A 7,542-nucleotide genomic window follows, 5' to 3' on the forward strand; every position below is an offset into this window, starting at 1 on the left:
ATGTATGTTTTCCATTTTTTAAATTGTATATTTCCATTTGTTATACTTTCTATTTACGTAATATCTATATTTTAAATTTTAATATATATTTTTAAATCTTAATGTAATTTCCCATTTTTTAAATTTGGTATTCACTTATATTATATATTTACTTATTATTTATTTTTCTTTATATTGTGTATTTCTATTTCTTATACTTTCTATTTACTAATAATTTTACATTTTAAGATTGATTTACATTTTAAGATAGATGTTTAAATACTAATGTATTTTTTCCATTTTTTTAAATTGTGTATTTCCTTTTCTAATACTTTCTATTTACTTAATATCTATATTTTACATTTTAAGATAGATGTTTAATATTTAATATACTCTTTTCATTTTTAATAATTGTGCATTTACTTATTATTGTATATATAATTCGTATATTTATATATTTATAATATTTACTTATTATTTATTTTTCTATATATTGAGTATTTCTCTTTCTTATACTTTATATTTAGTTAATGTATATATTTTATATTTTAAGATAGATGTTTAAATCTTTACGTATTTTTCTATTTTTAATGTAAAACGGCAATGTTTAATAGAAGAACTTGGACAAATAGTCAAATAGTTATATTCTATGTTATATGGAAACGGAAGCGGGTACGTGGAAGCGGAAGCGTAAGAAAGCGCAGAAGCGAGATTTTTTAAAATATTAGGAAGCGGGTACGTGTTGGAAGCGTATATCTATATATATATATATGTAAATTTTTAAAAAAATTAGGACTAAAATTATATGATTTAAATTTGAAATAAAACATTTATTCATTTATAATAATTTTGAAATTATTTTATATTAAAACTGTAAAAATACACATAAATTATGTTTACAAAAAATATTATATTAATTATTTTTAGTACTTCATAAATAATTGACACAATATGTTTCAATATGTGCTATATCTTTAATAAAAAATCTCAATGCATAAAGATAATTTATAGTATTATTTTTGATATTTATATATTTATAATTCAATATTCATTACTATTAATTTTTTTATTTTATATAGATTAAAACTATGGTTTTATATTTTATTGATATACATTGTATTTTTTTTTTAAAATGGAAGCGTGATTCCAAAACGGAATCATAAGCTTCCAACCGGTTTTTAAAGAGAATATTTTAGAAACGTTTTGGAAGCGAGATTCCCCAAGCTTCCACAAGGTTCCGATTCCGATTCTGGTTCCGAAGCGGGAAGCGGACGTCCGATGAAGCTTCCGTGCAACGTAGGTTATATTTATGTTTTTTTTTCTTTTTTTAATAAAATTCTAATGTTACATTATGAAGATAACCCGTTTTCTTAGTGAACAATGGTAATCTTACACATGTTTAATGTAGTTTTTCCATTTTTTTATGTTGTATGTTTACATATTATTGTTATTTTTAAATGTAAAATGGTAATTTTACATATGTTTAATGTAGTATTTCCATTTTTTATGTTGTATGTTTACATATTATTTATTATTTTCGAAATTATATATAATTTTTTTTTTACAAAATAGTAATGTTACATTATGGAGATAAGCCGTCTTTTTTTTTAGTGAAAAATAGTAATCTTACATATGTTTAATGTAGTTTTTTCATTTTTTATGTTGTATGTTTACATATTATTTTCTAAAAATAAAAATGTAAAATGGTAATCTTACATATGTTTAATGTAGTATTTCCATTTTTATGTTGTATGTTTTACATATATTTATTATTTTCAAAATTATATATAATGTTTTTTGTTTTTTTTATAAAACAGTAATGTTACATTATATAGATAAGCCGTCTTTTTTTAAGTGAAAAATAGTAATCTTACATATGTTTAATGTAGTTTTTACATTTTTTTTATGCTGTATGTTTACATATTTTTTATCATTTTCGAAAATAAGTAATATTAAAATGTAAAACTATATTTTAATGCCATGTGTCATCTTTCGAGATTATATTATATATTTACTTATTATTTATTTTTCTTTATATTGTGTATTTTTATTTCTTATACTTTCTATTTACTAATAATTTTATATTTTAAGATTGATTTACATTTTAAGATAGATGCTTAAATACTAATGTACTTTTTCTATTTTCTTAAATTGTGTATTTCCTTTTCTTATACTTTCTATTTGCGTAATATCTATATTTTACATTTTAAGATAGATGTTTAAATCTTAATATACTTTTTCCATTGTTTTTAAGTTGTGTATTTCTTTTTCTTATATTTTCTATTTACTTAATATCTATATTTTACATTTTAAGATATATGTTTAATATTTAATATACTCTTTCCATTTTTAAAAAATTGTGCATTTACTTATTATTGTATATATAATTCATATATTTATATATTTATAATATTTACTTATTATTTATTTTTTATATATTGAGTATTTCTCTTTTTTTACTTTATATTTAGTTAATGTCTATATTTTATATTTTAAGATAGATGTTTAAATCTTTACGTATTTTTCTATTTTTAATGTAAAACGGCAATGTTTAATAGAAGAACTTGGACAAATAGTCAAACATATTTATGTTTAATGTAGTATTTCCATTTTTATGTTGTATGTTTTACTTATATTTATTATTTTCGAAATTATATATAATGTTTTTTGTTTTGTTTTTATAAAACGGTAATGTTACATTATGGAGATAAGCCGTCTTTTTTTTTTTAAGTGAAAAATAGTAATCTTACATATGTTTAATGTAGTTTTTCCATTTTTTAATGCTGTATGTTTACATATTTTTTACAATTTTCGAAAATAATTAATATTAAAATGTAAAACTATATTTTATGCCACGTGTCATCTTTCGGGATAAATTTTTTCCGCTGATGTGGACGCCCTATGGAGCCTCAAAAGCTCCCTTTTATTAGTAGAGAAGTCAAACATATTTATGTTTAATGTAGTATTTCCATTTTTATGTTGTATGTTTTACTTATATTTATTATTTTCGAAATTATATATAATGTTTTTTGTTTTTTTTTTATAAAACGGTAATGTTACATTATGGAGATAAGCCGTCTTTTTTTTTATGTGAAAAATAGTAATCTTACATATGTTTAATGTAGTTTTTCCATTTTTTAATGCTGTATGTTTACATATTTTTTACAATTTTCGAAAATAATTAATATTAAAATGTAAAACTATATTTTATGCCACGTGTCATCTTTCGGGATAAATTTTTTCCGCTGATGTGGACGCTTCCATTTTTTAATGCTGTATGTTTACATATTTTTTACAATTTTCGAAAATAATTAATATTAAAATATAAAACTATATTTTATGCCAAGTGTCATCTTTCGGGATAATTTTTTTCCGCTGATGTGAACGCCCTATGGAGCCTCAAAAGCTCCCTTTTATTAGTATAAAACTATATTTTATGCCACGTGTCATCTTTCGGGATAAATTTTTTCCGCTGATGTGGACGCCCTATGGAGCCTCAAAAGCTCCCTTTTATTAGTAGAGAAGTCAAACATATTTATGTTTAATGTAGTATTTCCATTTTTATGTTGTATGTTTTACTTATATTTATTATTTTCGAAATTATATATAATGTTTTTTGTTTTTTTTTTATAAAACGGTAATGTTACATTATGGAGATAAGCCGTTTTTTTTTTTAAGTGAAAAATAGTAATCTTACATATGTTTAATGTAGTTTTTCCATTTTTTAATGCTGTATGTTTACATATTTTTTACAATTTTCGAAAATAATTAATATTAAAATGTAAAACTATATTTTATGCCACGTGTCATCTTTCGGAATAAATTTTTTCCGCTGATGTGGACGCTTCCATTTTTTAATGCTGTATGTTTACATAGTTTTTACAATTTTCGAAAATAGTTAATATTAAAATGTAAAACTATATTTTATGTCACGTGTCATCTTTCGGGATAATTTTTTTCCGCTTATGTGGACGTCCTATGGAGCCTCAAAAGCTCCCTTTTATTAGTAGAGATTGTTATGTAGTTTTCCAAAAATACCCTCAAATGCGCGTGGGAAGTCGGCATGTTGTAGCTACTCTTTAATCTGAAACCTGAAAAGTCATATTTCATTTTCCAAAAGAACTCATGCGAGAAAGAATACAGATTTGGAGAGCCAAAACTTTCGTTTGTCTGTGTTTGGGGAAAGAAAAGATTACCAGTTCGACTAATGGCTGAAGCAATTTTTATAAAAGTCAAGAAAAAGTTAGGGTTACTGAGGCCGAGCGATTGCAAAGAAGAAAGAGCATGAATCGAGGTAAGTATGTCTGATTTATAGCAGTACGGAAAATATAACCATGTTCGAAGTAAGCTTGATTTAGGTTGTCGGCAATTAAATCAAACCTGACATATATTTTGCAGATCCAGTGGAAGGGTTTAACGGCGGCGGAGGACAAAAGTAATTAAATCGGATCTGACATATATTTTACTTATACTATATGATATTTGTAAATAGTATAGAACAAATTGTGGTATGCATCACCTGATATTTATACGAAAATCCTTAATGATGTACTAAAGAACCACCTTTGTGCTTAGTTGACTATCTTTTGATAAACTGGTTGACTATAGTATTTTTTCCGTTTGTGGGTGTGACTCATTGTATACTATAGGGTCACTAACTGTCTGTATTTGGGTTTAAGTTCCAATGATATACTGAAAATGTGACTATACTCTATGAGAAACGTTAATAGAATAGTAACACAGTTGTACGGCACTAGTTCACATTTTTACATCACTGGGCTGCTCATCTGTTGCAGTGTTTGAGAATTAACGTTAGGTTTTGTTTAACGTTATATCCATCATATTAATTTGGCGCAGTGCTATATTGTTATGGTTTTACATTTGATTGCTTTATATGTTTCTACAAACACCTAAACATAGTATTCTCTGGAAAATATTGGATGACTGTATAGGTCACAACAACTACAATACTATAACGTTTGTAATATAGTATGGCTTACAAATATACATCACAACAGTTTGTTTATTGCCGAGTCTCCTAAAGCATCTTTCTCCATCCATTTTCATATTGGTTCCGGTTCCCTTTTTTAACAACAACTACACTAGACCACTTGGAACTTGTGCAACAACACATAGGGGAGTATAAACATATTGTAACTAGAAGCCATTTGTGTGTTTGATAATGTAATCATACTACATTGAATATAGTATAGTCTATTGTTCGATTTTTTTCATACACTACAGTCTGTCATATATGTTTTGTTTAATGGAACGACTTACTTGCTTATTACGTTTCACATGTTACACATGCATCAACCGTGCTACATTGCTTGAGGATTGCTTACCGGATCTAGAAATCCATGTTCCATCAACCATTGCTGCCCCCTGTTATGATAGGAGTTGTATCACCTCGACATCTGCAATGTCACGTCCATTCGCTTCTAAAGCTTCCTGGCATGCCGCAGTGGTACGGATCGATTCCTCAAACAAGCGTTGTCTCCCAAATGAAGCTTCCATACTTTCCATATGTGGGACAACACAGTCATCCCACACATAATCATGCTCAAGCCTCATGTCCACAACTTTCTCCTTCCTTCGTGTTCCAGGTGCCGGATTTGCTAGTGGAATGATATCTCATGTTCTCGTATAATTATATCATTTCACGTTGTAGTATAGACTATAGACTGCATCGCTGGGGGAATTTATAATCTCAAATTTATTAAGTTACATGTGTTATGATACAGAAGTGAAAAGTCTATTCTACAACATATGTTTAGTATAACAAAATTGAGCACATGACTTTCTTTTCACTTTGCACTTCTTCCCCACGCGCACGTGCTATAAGGGAGAGAACCGTTCTTTTTGAACGTAACTTGTCACATGAAAGAAGTATCACTGTAGCATGGCTATATTCTTTATTTATGTGTTTCTTATGAATATCCATCAAATTGCTCCTATAAGTGCTACACTAATTACATCTGTGATTATTATTTTTTTGGTTTCTTCACCAATTTACTCAAACACGCCATTCATTAGTACAAGCTCAATTGGCTACACTTTTTTTATATCAATTGGCTACACCTATTCTTCTTTTTTCATTTCTATTATGTTTCTTATTAGTCGCAAACAGAAACTTTGAGCTTTGAATGGGAAAAATATATGTGCAACAAATGCAAATACTAATTTTAAAGTATTTCTTAAATGAACTGGATAATACTTGAAAATTGATTTCCTGTAGATGTTTGAAAGTATTTCTGCAAACTCATTAGTGGATTTCGGATTTCTTAATATAGATACTAATTTAATTTTTTTTGCATTTATTCATCTTTAGCAAATTGATGACAAGCGTTTCCTAAAAATATTTAAGGAAACTCTGGGAATATAAATAAAACAGATATGAAAAGTATTTTATAAGTAAAAGAAGTATGAAAAATGCATTGTTACCATACTTTATAAATAAAAGAAGTATATAGATATGCATTGTTACCTTCATTGCTGATAAATTGGTGGAGTTTAAAGAAACTCAGAATATAAACAAAAGATAGAGAAGTTCTTTACTACTCGTATATATTTAATTGAGAAGATTACAACATTTTTGGTAGCCATGTGTCATCACTAAAATGATTCTTAGAATCTTTAGAGAAATATGTTGGTTCATCTAAATATATAAGAATTTTTTTTATTAAACTAAACATAAATTTATTATTAATATTTTTTTTATTATTTCCTTAAATAAAAATTATGAAATTACCTAATGTGGCTAAAGTATATATGATAATTAACGACTTTGAATAATAAAAATTTGATAAAAATTAGTGTATATTCTGTCATATTTTTTTAATTTGAAACTATTAAAATAAATTAAACAACCACATTAACCATATAATAAAAATTTAGATATATATGTATATGTTATTTTTTGAATTTTTTAAAACGATCATAAATTACTAAAACTGTTAAAGTATCACATTCAAATTTTGTGATCCATGATTTAATTTTTTTATAACAAGATATAAATGATTAAAAAATTATATAAGCAGAAAATCTCATTTAATAAGTATTAAGATTAAAAGATATATATATATATATATATCGTTTTAAATTAAACTATATACCAAAAATACATAAATTGTATTTTAATTTTGAATACTTTCAATTTTTTTTTATAAAAGCTTTGCAAAAATATTGACAACTTAGTTAAAATAGGAGATGGAAAAAAATTCCATCGATCGGCTTTTTATGTTTTTTTTTTATTTTTAAAAATCAAATTTTTCATTATTTTCAGAAACTTTTCCACGTGGTAATTGTTTTTTTGTTTTCTAAATTTTTTTCACAAGACAGTTTTTGATTCGCTACGTGACTTGTGCCTTATTATATAAGGCATTAAGAAAAGCAATACTCTCAACATGTTGATGTGCGACACGGATATAACATATACGCTTGCCTGTGACTCCATAATAGCGTCCAAAGTCCTCATCGTCTTGTCTCTAATTCCTAAGAGCCCACCTTTCCAGACGTTGTTTGTTCTGACATTGTAGTAGAAAATGTAGAATGATTGGACCT

General features: G+C 25.9%; 1 long non-coding RNA gene across 1 annotated transcript; it reads left to right on the forward strand.

Annotated features, from left to right (window-relative positions):
* The first annotated feature begins 3,867 nt into the window (after positions 1–3,867).
* LOC106364635 lies at positions 3,868–5,778 on the forward strand. The gene is made up of 2 exons (XR_001273259.3): positions 3,868–4,273; positions 4,378–5,778. It is a non-coding gene; the product is annotated as an uncharacterized LOC106364635 (long non-coding RNA).
* Positions 5,779–7,542: the final 1,764 nt, after the last annotated feature.

The sequence above is a fragment of the Brassica napus genome, chromosome A9, assembly GCF_020379485.1.
Source record: "Brassica napus cultivar Da-Ae chromosome A9, Da-Ae, whole genome shotgun sequence".
In the NCBI taxonomy this organism is placed as follows: Eukaryota; Viridiplantae; Streptophyta; class Magnoliopsida; order Brassicales; family Brassicaceae; genus Brassica; species Brassica napus.